The sequence below is a fragment of the Mirounga leonina genome, unplaced genomic scaffold, assembly GCF_011800145.1.
Source record: "Mirounga leonina isolate KUSES-001 unplaced genomic scaffold, KU_Mleo_1.0 Mir_168, whole genome shotgun sequence".
Lineage (NCBI taxonomy): Eukaryota > Metazoa > Chordata > Mammalia > Carnivora > Phocidae > Mirounga > Mirounga leonina.
In genome coordinates this window covers 11,710,305-11,723,307 of record NW_023270426.1, presented here as the reverse complement: position 1 = coordinate 11,723,307, position 13,003 = coordinate 11,710,305, and the positions used below count along the sequence as shown (strand labels likewise).

Below are 13,003 nucleotides of genomic sequence, written 5' to 3'. Positions count from 1 at the left end.
TCACTGGAAAATAAACAACAAATGGAATCCTATTTTAATTCATAGATTTAATTCTAGGAAACTACTTGAATTCCTTAAAGATATGCAGCTTGCAAATGAAAAGTTCACTCTACTCTGGCTTTTGTCCATTTTTTTTTTCCTTTGGTTTTCTAAAATTGAAGCATTTCCAAACAATGCCCAGGAAAATCAGTTTCACAATAACTTAATACCTTCCTTTGTGAAGTTTGGTTTGCCTAGAATATCTTGTTAAGGTAGAAGTCTGCTTGATTAAATTGACATATGAGTGCTTAACTGGTTTTTACAATTTTAATAATACTAAAATAGGTTAAATTTGAATGCTGGACTCTTAGTCTTCTCCTTCACGGAGGAAGTGAATGATAGTAAAGAAGCTGGGCCTTGTGTTCCAGTGTTTCTCCATGGGAGTGGGGATGATGGGTTGGGGCATTAAAGGGCAAGGAGTGGGGGAGATTTTACCCTCCTATGGGACATCTGACAATATCTGGAGTAATTTCTGGTTGTCACAACGGGGAGGGGGTTTCACTAGCATTCATTGGGTAGGGGCATAGGACAGCCCACTCACACCAAAGAATTATTTCGCCTAAAATGTCAACAATGTCAAGGTTGAGAATCTCTGCTGTATTCTTATGGATGTGGGTTCAAATATTAGCTGTGTCCCCTGTTACCTATGTGATCTTGAGAAAAATATTAAAATGAGCCTTATGTTTAGTTTAGTGTAGTGCTAGGAAGTAATAGACCCTTAATAATTGGTAGCTATTATTATTGCTACTGTTGCTTTGTATTGTATTAATTTACATATTTATAGGAGACTCCTTAATGTTGAAATTGAAATCATCTCGCCTTTGAGAAGAGAGAGGGGAAAAGGTGAAAAAGCCTATTAACTCGTGTATGGGGAGTTTTCCACAGCATTTTCCCTTGGAGCAGAAAAAGAGACCCAAAGGTTACATTGACAGTATGTAGGGCTATATATTGAATATATTTTAGCTTAATATGGACCACAAATGCAGACAACTTTGTGGTGCTCACTGAGACCTGACCAGATACATGTTTGTTTGTTTGTTTTTATAACGTTACTAGTCCCACCTTCAAAAGTAAGATAAAACAGTTGGACCAATAACTGGAACTCATTTGGCTGGAGAGAAATAGAGCATTTAAAATATAATTTAAAATATGTTGTATATTTTAGAATATATATTACATATTTTAAAAGTGTTTTTGGATGCAAATGCTGGTCTGCACGTCATGGTTATTTGGAGAAAATGAGATGAAACTCCATCTCTAAAGATTTCCCATATATAAAGGCCAACTGAAAATCTTGGGGCATATGCCATCATGTAATAAATATTATCAAATAAACTGCTTTTTTTTTTTTTAAGATTTTATTTATTTATTCATTAGAGACAGAGAGAGAGAGGCAGAGGGAGAAGCAGGCTCCCAAGGAGCAGGGAGCCCGATGCGGGACTCGATCCCAGGACCCTGAGATCATGACCTGAGCCGAAGGCAGACGCTTAACGACTGAGCCACCCAGGCGCCCTAAACTGCTTTTTTATTGCAGAGTTTTCTCATATAAAGTGGGACATAGAATCTTAAAATAGAGCTTTGGTGTCTACTAATTCACAGAGCTACCAAAACAGGAAGCACTTATTCCTTGATCAGTGTTTACTGAATGCTACTATGTGCTTGGTCCTATCCTAGAAGTTGGGAGTATTACTGTAAGTAGAATAATCTAGTGGGGGATGCAGTCATCAATTAATTAAACAAATTAATTAAATACATATGTACATGTATTTTCAAACTATAAGAAGTAGTATGAAGAAAAATTAAAGGAGCTCACATGTGAGATCAGAAAGCACTGCTCTGAACAATTCTAGTAATTTCTGAAGACATTTTTGCACTATTTCCTTTATTCATTTATTCACTCACTCATTCATTCACTTGAGAAAACTTTATTAAATCTTCCCTAGTTATATTCTGGGTACTGTGCTAGCATGGCAGCTGGGGAAAAAATTGTAAATGAAATACTCATGATGCCTTCTTGAAATTTATGATTTAGCTATGGAAGTGCCCAAATGTTTTAAAGAAGTGGAATTAAACATTGCCATTTCCCTTGCAAAACCACAAGGGAAAAAAAAGAAAACCAGAGAAATTATCTACAGATCAAATTAAATCACACAGGTATTATTAGCGATGCCAATTACACACTGACCTTTGTGACAACACATGAATAAGCCTGCCATTTATTGTGTTTGCAAGAAGCAAGGGGAGGCTCTGTTGACATCATTAAGTAATGACCTTGATTATTGAAAAAGGAGGAGATGCAGAGAAGCAAGTCAGAAGAATCTTCTGATTGCATTATGGTTTTCTAGCAGGCAACAGATTGTTTCTGACTGGAAGAGTTACCCTTTGTCATCTGTTCATAAATTAATTCTATTTGTTTAAATATTCACAAAACATGTAATTTCTCACTTTGCCTCTAGAAAATAGATATTATAGATAGATTTTAAAACAAGAGGTCTCAAATTCAATAATATCTTTTTATAAATGATTATTTCAAATTCCATTTATTGAGGCTTAATTACTATCTCTCTATGTAATGAGTCCACTGCATACCTTATAAATGCTTCCAATAATCACATGAAATTTTAATGAATACACAATAATGGTCTTATTAATTTTAAATTAAATGTACTTGTTCATTTTTGAAAATAAATTTAAAGTGCCACTATAAATAACTTTACACGAGAGAGACTATTAGTTTGGAAGTTTATAACTGTAAATACTCTTGTTCTTCTCAAAGAATAAGAGTAGCTGATGGAATTTGAGTGATTTTTTTGGCCTGTGTGTTATCCCACATATAATCATTACTGGATATTTGTTACATGGATTATTTAGTTTAATTTTTATGCAACAGTAAGGCAGGCTTGGTATTATATTCAATTTAGAGATGTGGAAAAAAGGTTTACAGAGGTTACTTGGCAAGCTCAAAATCATGTCTTCTAAGAGTTGATCAGATTTCAGTCTGAGTGTCTAAAATGCCAAGGACTTACCCGTTGTTTTAGTAGAGTAACATTATTGACTTACTTTCTAATTTCTAATTAAATTACACTTGGTAAGGGGGTTCATCAAAGCTGGAAATTTTCTTGGTGAAAATGTTGTTGGAAAAACTTTGGCTTTGTCAGTAACAATAGGCAAAATGATAACAATGAAAGCTGAACATCTTTGTCTTAAAGTGGGGGAAAGTGTGTGGGAACAGCTCATATTGGCCCACAGAAGGGGTTGTTAAATACTAAACTGTGCACCACTGAGTATAACCATAATCAACAAAATTGGGGTCTCTGCTCCTCCCCATTCGACAGACAGATGCATCTTCTGGTGCAGTCTCAGCTGGTGTCCCCAAGACATGATGGTGAAGGTCAGAGTAAACGGATTTGGCCATACTGGGCACCCGGTCACCAGGGCTGCTTTTAACTCTGGCAAAGTGGATATTGTCACCATCAATGACCCCTTCATTGACCTCAGCTACATGGTCAACATGTTCCAGTGTGATTCCACCTATGACAAATTCAACAGCATAGTCAAGGCTGAGAATGGGAAACTTGTTATCAATTGATAGCCATCTCCATCTTCTAGGAGTGACATCCCACCAACATCAAATGGGGTAATGCTGGTGCTGAGTATGTTGTAGAGTCCACTAGGGTCTTCGCCACCATGGAGAAGGCTGGGGCTCACTTGAAGGGTGGGGCCAAGAGGGTCATCATCTCTCCCCCCTTCTGCTAATGCCCCCATGTTTGTGATGGGTGTGGATCATGAGAAGTATGACAACTCCCTCGAAATTGTCAGCAATGCCTCCTGCACCACCAATTGCTTGGCCCCTCTGGCCAAGGTCATCCATGACAACTGGCATCATGAAGGGACTCATCACAACAGTCCACACCATCATTGTCGCCCAGAAGACCATGGATAGCCCTTCTGGGAAGCTATGGTGTGATGGCCAAGAGGCTGCCCAGAACATCATTCCTGCTTCTTCTGGTGTCACCAAGGCTGTAGGCAAGGTAATCCCTGAGCTGAGTGGGAAGCTCACTGGTATGGCCTTCTGTGTCCCCACCCTCAGCATGTCAGTCATGGATCTGACCTGCTGCCTAGAGAAAGCTGCCAAATACATGACATCAAGAGTGTTGTGAAACAGGCATCAGAGGTTCTCCCTCAAGGGCATCCTGGGGCACACTGAGGACTAGGTCATCTCCTGTGACTTTAGCAGCGACACCCATTCTTCCACCTTTGATGATGGGCCTGGAAACGCCCTCAGTGGCTGCTTTGTCAAGCTCATTTCCTGGTATGACAATGAATTTGGCCTTATGGTCCAGATGGCCTCCAAGGAGTAAGAGCCCTCTGGACCACCAGGTCCAGTGAGAGCAAGATGAAGAGAGAGGCCCTCAGCTGCTGGGGAGACCTCACCCCGATCCGTCCCCCAACACACTGAGAATCTCCCAACCTCAACACAGTTTCCATCCCAGACCCCATGAAAAAGGGAAGATTTGGGAGAGCCCTACCTTGTCATGTACCATCAGTAAAGTATACTGTACCCAGCCAAACAATAACAACAACAACAAAACAAAATAAAAAATCCAAGATGCATGTTGGGGAAGTAGGTCCCTGATGTCTTTTTCTGTCTCTTTCAAGTAATCATAATGCTTTCTGATTATTCACATATTAATGGAAATTTAACTCTTGAGAGACATTTAAAATTTCTTTCCACTTCTATATTCAGTCTAATGGAAAGCCATAGGTAAACATCCTATTAAAAAAAGCCCATCCTGGGCGCCTGGGTGGCTCAGTTGGTTAAGCAACTGCCTTCGGCTCAGGCCATGATCCTGGAGTCCCTGGATCGAGTCCCGCATTGGGCTCCCTGCTCGGCAGGGAGTCTGCTTCTCCCTCTGACCCTCCCCCCTCTCATGTGCTCTCTCTCTCAAATAAATAAAATCTTTAAAAAAATAAAAATAAAAATAAAAAATAAAAAAAACCCATCCCTTTATTTCTATAGCATGATTTTACTTTCCTATATGCATGTATTTCTTTTTCATTTGTACTTTATGCCATATGTCTAGAAGAGTATTGTCTCAGATCATCCCTGCTGGCAAAACCCAACATCTTCGATATTTCATTTTACCTTCACTTATTCCTCCTTTGATGCTCTTGCTCGTTTTATGTAGATCTGAGTTTCAGACCTATATCACTTCCCTTCACTCTAAATAACTTCTTTTAACATTTCTTACAAGGCAGGCAACAAATTCCTTCAGTTTTTGTTTGTCTAAGAAAGTCTATTTCTTTTTTATTTTTGAAGGATTTTTTTGTAGGGTATAGAATTCTAGGTTGGTGGTTTTTTCTGTCAACACTTTTGCTATTTCACTCTACTCTCCTTGCTTGCATGGTTTTTGAGGACATGTCGGATGTAATTCTTATCTTTGTTCTTCTATAGGTGTGGTATTTTTTTTTCCCTTTGGCTTCTTTGAGGTTTTTTCCTTTATTTTTGATTTTCTGTAGTTTTATGTAATTTTTAACAAAGCTGCGGGAAAAGATGTGTGTGTGTGTGTGTCTGTGTGTGTGTGTGTATTGCTTTAATCAATTCTAAAACAAATTATCAATGATGCTCAACAGCAAGACAGATAACTTCTTTTTTATGGATAACTTCTTTGAAATATTATTATTTCTTCTCATCCCTTTTTTTAAGTATCTTTTTTTACTTTTTGTTTTGTTGTTTTTTGTTTTTATTTTTATTTATTTTTTTTAAAGATTTTATTTATTTATTTGACAAAGAGAGACACAGTGAGAGAGGGAAGACAAGCAGCGGGAGAGGGAGAAGCAGGCCTCCTGCTGGGCAGGGAGCCCAATGCGGGGCTCGATCCCAGGACCCCAGGATCATGACCCGAGCTGAAGGCAGACGCTTAACGACTGAGCCACCCAGGTGCCCCTGTTTTTTATTTTACTCTACCTCCTATGTGGGTCGAGATCAAGAGTCTCATGTTCCTCTGACTGAGCTAACCAGGTGTCCCCTTCCTTCTCTTCCTTACTTCTTTTCCTCCTAATTTTTCCTCTTCCTCTTCCTTCTTTCCTATTCCTCATCTGCCTCTTTTTTTAATCATAAAACAATAACACTTAACTCTTTACATGAGGCCAAAGCAAAACTTGGCTATTTTGTGTGGTTGACTATCTTGAGTTGTATGTACTCACAGTGCCCATAAGGGCAATAACTAGTTTTCGAATGAATGAATGGTATTGTTTATGCAACTGTACTAGACAGAGGGGTAATTGAATAGGAAAATCATATGCATAGTTTCTGTAGAAAAATAATTCTTTTTTTCCCCATGTGCTCGAGTTGCTTTGATTCAAAAATATAACTCTGAAGGGCAGGTTTTATTACACAAAACTATGTTTTCTTGGGTGGTCTGTTTGATTGCTTAATTAAAGACATATCAAGAAGTTGTCATTTGAAAGATTCTTTTCTCAAATTCATGTGGTTAAAAAACTCAGAAATATTGGTTGTGTTCATGTTGCTACTGTGTGAAACATGAGATCAAACTGATCATTCAAAGAGCAACATCAGAATGAGGACCATTTCCTAAACAGACTGCTTTTCAATTGAGTACAACTCTGAACCTCAGTCCAGGAAAGCTGAATGTCATGACACTCATCTTTAAATGAAATGTAAAGTCTTGGCGGGGGGAGATGTTTAGAATCACAGTCTGTGAGAGCTTGTTTAATTTTTAGACCAAATTGCTTTTGCCTTTGTAAACTCACCATTTTTGTCTGTATAGCATCTTAAACTTCATTCTTATTCTTCTGTTGCTTTGGAAGTCAAAAAAGAATCTTCCATAATTAAATTCCTTTATCAGCAGTGCTCTTACTTAAATTCTGTAGTAATGATTGATGGTCAATGCCACTGAAAATAATTTCCATTGAGGGGGTTCGTCTACCCTCTTGAAAGCCTGTTTTACTGTTTGTAATCATTCTTGCAGTGAAATGTTCCTATGTGTACTAAAAAAACCAAAACCAGAACCAAAAACAAGCAAATGAAAAACCCCGAAAGAAACAAACAAGAAAAACTAGAGTTGAAAAATTCAGCCAGTTTCAGGCGCCTGGGTGGCTCAGTTGGTTAAGCAACTGCCTTCGGCTCGGGTCATGATCCTGGAGTCCTGGGATCGAGTCCCGCATCGGGCTCCCTGCTCAGCAGGGAGTCTGCTTCTCCCTCTGACCCTCTCATGCTCTCTCTATCTCATTCTTTCTCTCAAATAAATAAATAAAATCTTAAAAAAAAAAAAAAAAAGAAAAATTCAGCCAGTTTCAACATACATTTGTTAAGCCTTGAGTAGCAGTAGATATTGACCAGATGCTGAGTTACAAATATAAATAAGCCTTCAAGATGTTTATGGTGATAAGAGAGCAGCCCCAGAACTACAGAGTATAATGCTGACTAATGGGTGCCTGGGGAGAGGTATTGATTGTGAGGGTTCTTTAGCTCTGACACCGACCATCTTATTGATTAGTAAGTTTGGTTTAGTTGACTTGGCTAGCTAGGTGCATATCTCTTTCTTCTTTACCTCTCTGTCCATGTGTCTGTAGGATCTTGTCAAAGAGGAAAACTTTCCAGGTGAGAAAGGGCTTTATTAGCCAAAGCATAGTGTAATTATAAATAAAACACTCAGGGGAAAGCTACAGGGAAAAGGTGTTATTTGTATGAGTCCTTGAAAGATGAGTGCCATTTTGACAGTGAAGGATGAACATGGGTATGTGAAAGGCATTTCATAGATGAGAAACAGCATGGGCTTGACAATAAAATACAAAGGGTATTGCAGAAGGCAAAATTATTAGGGAATGACAGGGCATGACTATAGCAGTAGATTAGAAAGAGTGGGATCATTCATCTCTTAAAAAGTGACCTCAGTATATCAGTTTTGAGTGGATTTCAGAATAATGTGTTGCCAAGAATTCAACTTGGGGAATTACTTAATCACAAAAAGCTTATAGGGAGCATGAGGAAGTATAGAGATTTTAAGAAAAAAAAGAAATGGAAAGAAAACTTAAAAGAGTAAGATATGAGAAAGATGTTGAAGATAAGAATGTGCTCAGAAAAATAAGTTGGAAACATCTTCTAGGTAATTGACCTTTATGCAATTGACTGTGGGTGTGCCACTTGGGGAATTGGGTAAATCCCATGACAAAGCATGACTTTATTCACTCCTTTAAGACCTGAGACTACGCTACAGATCTTAAGATGTCCTCTAATGTGCAGTGAATTTCAGGGCCTGAACAGCACTTTTATTTTTCAGAGATTAGAGAGCACCCAGTCCACAGTAGAATGAGAATATTCTTCCTCTATTTAGCACTTGCAGCTGTCAGGCCTGGAGAAAAACACTGCTTCCTTCCTGACAGCAGTGTCTCAGTGTGGCTGATTTGATTAGGGGATGCTATATTAAAATTACCTAGAAAACTGTCCCCCTTTGAGATGAATACTTGTGAAAATGAGTGGGCGTTAGGCTGTATTTGGTATTGGAACCAGCACATGCTCTTGAAATGATGTTATTTAAGAAACGATTTCAATTAGGAGGAAAAAAAAATCTGTTTAAATCTGGATATACTACTAATCACAGTATTAAAAACACAGCTACACAACCTTGTTTTTTTTTATTTCTCTGGGGTTCAGGCTTCACATGTGGTTAGTCATGTGCAAAACAGAAGGAAAACGTCCACTGTCAATTTATGTTGCTTCCCATCTGCCATGAATGGTAACCCATGATCTTTCCTACACCGGGTATTTTTGTTGTCTTCTTGTTGCTATTTTACAGAGAATCTGCAATCGCTTATTCTGTGTGTCTCACCCAGTTCTTGAAAAGAGACAACACTTGAAAACATAATGGCCAGATGATCTCAGGATGCAAGAATCCTTCAGATGTTTGCTGGGAACATTGAAAGATGCTTCAGTTTGACAAAAGCAGGAAATGTTAATTTTCAGCTCTTTTATAAATAGAGGGATGATCTGTAAAGGGAAAACTGTTGTCACAGCAAATGTACACTTGAGTGATTCAAACCTAATTAGTGGTTATATGATTCACTTTGAATATATTTACTGTAACAACTGGTAAACTCCGTTTCAAATTCAGCTGTTGAATAGACTATTTTTTTTTTTTAAACAAAACACTTCTGAAAATTTCTTCTTCTTGGTTTTCTTATTCAAGCCAACATTTTTCATACCTTCGTCCTTGATGTATGTGCTATATATAACCAATGATTAGCTCTCTCTGTCTTCTTTTGGTTCCCACTCTACTCAACCCTGCAAAATTCCTAACATATTTACTTGAAGAAAACATATTAGCATTACCTACTTGTTCTCAGCAGCAGAAGGATGTATTATCCGGTGAAAGTGTGTAGTAAGTAGAGAGTTATTTAATTATGAAAAATAGAGTCACGATCCCTAAAAACTATTGAACAAGATCTCCAAAGCAATTGCTATATGGTAATTCTTTGTTAAGCATTCCCGTTTTGTTAAATACTCGACTAGGTATGACCAAGAGGAATTCAAACAGAGTGGTGATTTAGTGACTGTAAAAGCAAACAATTTGCAATATGGTTTATTAAAAGAAATCTTTATATAAAGCAGACATAATTTGTCTCTTGGATATAGCACAAATATAGTTGGGAGAAATCTTTCTCATAACCAAATGCTCTAAAATTCAGATAATATATGCTTCAGACCAGCAGTAATGGAAAGAAAATTCTTCTCCTCTACTTCATATGCTTTAAAACAATGTGGTTATAAAAATAGAAGTTTATGGCAGATATTTTGGAAAACATAGGGACGTATAGGAAAAAAAGAAAAAAATGTGATTCTACTACTCGTAACATTTAGAAGTATTTTGTTTGCTGCTTCCCAGTCTCAGTATGTGGAATTAAAAAAAAAACAAAACAGAATCATATTATATATACACTTCTGTAGCTTTTTAGAACACAGTGCTTTTCCAAGTGCCTGCTTGGATTCCTGCATGCCTCACTGGGCTCTTTGAAAACTTGATTCTTCGCTCCAGAGATAGACATGGATCCACAAAGAATACTGCTGTTTCATAGCTTTGCCAACATGCATTTTCCTTGAAATGTGAGACACTTGTTGAAAATAGTAATTTTTGCCTACTGGTTTGTGAAGGCTTAGGTATTAGAAATGAACAAGTATTAAAAATAAACATAAACTTTAATGCACATTTTAGCAGGGATAGTTGAGGGAAGGAAAGTTTCTAGAAGTTTCGTTAGGACAGTCAGGGCAGAGTCCTTGAGCTATGTCTCAAAGCCATAGTCATTGGGGTGGTAAGGACAAAGTTAGCTGAGCTGGAAGGATTTCACCTCTCCATTAGGTGATCGCCTCCACTGGGTTTAAGGACAGTGTGCATAAGCTCTTGATTTTGGCATCCATGTAGGCTAGTTAGATTTCTATGGAAAAACAAATGAAACAAACCCAAACAAAAAACCCCATTCCTTGGCTGCAAACATGTGTGCCCTCATGAGTTCAGTCACATCACTTTGTTTTCTTTTTGAATTGTAGCTAGAGAAATGAAAAAAGGATCACACTGACAGCAAAGAGAAAATTACTTTACCATAGTGGGTGGATAATGTGCTGTGAGGTCAGATTCTTAAACACTGTGGTTGGAAATTTTTAAAAAAATTTTTATAAAGCTGAATGATTTTATTACCACTAATAACCCGTGTGACTCTGAAAGCTAAAATAATCTGGGTAATCAAAATTTATGCTTTAGGACAGAAGATGATTATCTGCAGATGAGAGGAAGGAAATTCTTCTTTCCCCAATTTTCTCTGTTAACGACACTGTGGGTGAGTAACTGTGTGACGCATTTGGCTAACGTTCGGTGGTGGATGGGCGGGGAGGCTCTTCTTTGATATTATCACATGTTGGTGGCCATGGGCAGTGAACTAGGCAAGTGATGGAGTGATCGGAAACTTTACTCAGAGCAAAAGGACCCCTTGGAGATACTGCAGAGGAGGCTGACCTCACGATGTTTGTCCTCCTCTTTGAGAAGTCCATTCCTTTGACTGTTGAGTTTTAATTTCTTCATAAGTTTATTTTAAATGAAAACATCTCTTTAAGATACAGATTGTATTTATTCCATCTTAGAGGAGTCGAACTGTTTTTGAGAGTCCTTCTTCCCCATGTTCAGCAAGATGGCCAGTTCGGGTGTTTTAAATGAGGAGTTGGGGAGAATAGTATTAAAAATATGCTGGGTTTAATCTGGGTTTGTGGAAGACAGGACTTTCTGTTATTAAAATATGAATGGATTTGATTTGTGGATTTCGGTTCCAAAAGTTAAAGGAAAACTATTCGGAGCAGAGGTAACAGATTAAAGTATGTGAATTTCCTCCAGAACTCTCTAAATCCGATTAAATCTGACCCAGAGCCCCCTCACACGAGGGTGGCAAAAATCCTAAACTCAGTCAATTACTTCCATTCTTCCAGAAATGGACTTGTGTTCAAATGGTCTTACATAGATTAAAAAAGTAATCTCTAAAAAAAAAATCTGTGCATGTGGTGTTCTATTAATATGTTTATTATAGAATATACAAAAATAGAAATACAGAGACTTCTGCAACAATTATTTTTTAAGTATTTAAGTTTTAATATTAATGGAATACATCTTTGTCATATTGTTATTTATAATTACTATCTAGCAAAACTTGAGTGAGTGTGCTTTTGTTTTGAAAATATTCCTTTTATCGTGATGCAATGTTGGCTCGTAAGTCCAGTTTAATTTCACACTTGGTTTTAATGAAAACAAAGCTGAAGAAGATATCTAATAAAGATAAGTAGATTCATATGGATGAAGTGCAAACTTGACTCCACTTGTGAAATTATAATTTTTTTCGTATCTAAAATAGAAAGGTTTTGTTGAAATTTACCTGGTACATTTCCATGTTCCATGATGTCATTGAGTTAGTGGTTCTTATCCATTAACACAAAGGTTTTCCTTTGTTACATTTTTACTGGTTTAAATTCAGTGAAACTCTGCGTAGATGATTTTAAAACAGCCTAGAAAACTGTGTTTCTAAGTTTTTAAAAGTGTAAGAAATGAGGCTTAAAAAAATAGATAATATGCTTACTTAATTTTGGCAGCAAAGTCACGTTTCCATTTCCAAAGATCTGTTTTCAAAATGCTATGTCTCTACCTTAAAATTCTTTCATCATGTAGTCATTTCTTTCCACTCATGTTTAAAATGTCACCTTTACCTTGAGGGAGCAAATAAGGGTGAGGTTTTTTTTGTTCTTTGGGGGTTTTTTTTTGGGAGAGAGAATCTCAAGCGGACTCCACGCTCAATGTTGAGCCTGAGGCTCGATCTCACAACCCTGAGATCATGACTTGAGCCAGAATCAAGAGTCAGATGCTTAACTGACTACACCACCCAGTAGCCCTGCTTTGTTGTTTTTTGTTTGTTTGTTTGTTTGTTTTTTAATCTTCTGGGTGCTTTAGCATCGACATTCACTTATTATCACAGGAAGGTAGACAAATTTGAAATGCATTTTTTAATTTAATTAATGCATTTAATTTAATTTTAATAAAAATTATATATATGTGACTTATCTTTAAATTTGACAGACTCTTAAATACTCCTCTTAAATACTTTGCCATTAGATAACATTAAATAAAGGATGGTCACACACCATCTCATTCCACTACATGGAAAGATTCCCTATATGAGATCCCATAAATCTATAAACTGATGTACGGAAGCTGCAAGACATACATGGAAAGTCAGTGAGAGCCTAGGCAAGCCTTGTTACCCTCTGCTTTGTAGATCTACCACTCTCCCATCAGGGTAGCTGAATACTGTGGCTGGTGGTCGAGAGTTTGACAAATGGGTTATGTTTAAATTTCTTTTTCTTTCTTTTTCTTTCTTTCTTTCTTTCTTTCTTTCTTTCTTTCTTTCTTTCTTT

At 37.3% G+C, this 13,003-nt stretch overlaps 1 long non-coding RNA gene and 1 pseudogene across 2 annotated transcripts in view; both read left to right on the top strand.

The window, feature by feature from the left end:
• The window catches only part of LOC118016583, a 452,221-nt gene that overhangs the window by 227,784 nt on the left and 211,434 nt on the right, over positions 1-13,003 (top strand). For both annotated transcript variants that reach the window (XR_004680865.1, XR_004680867.1), the window contains exon 4: positions 10,815-10,890. This is a non-coding gene — a long non-coding RNA (uncharacterized LOC118016583). The remainder of the gene's footprint in view (positions 1-10,814; positions 10,891-13,003) is intronic.
• Positions 2,358-4,722, top strand: LOC118016581 (annotated as a pseudogene).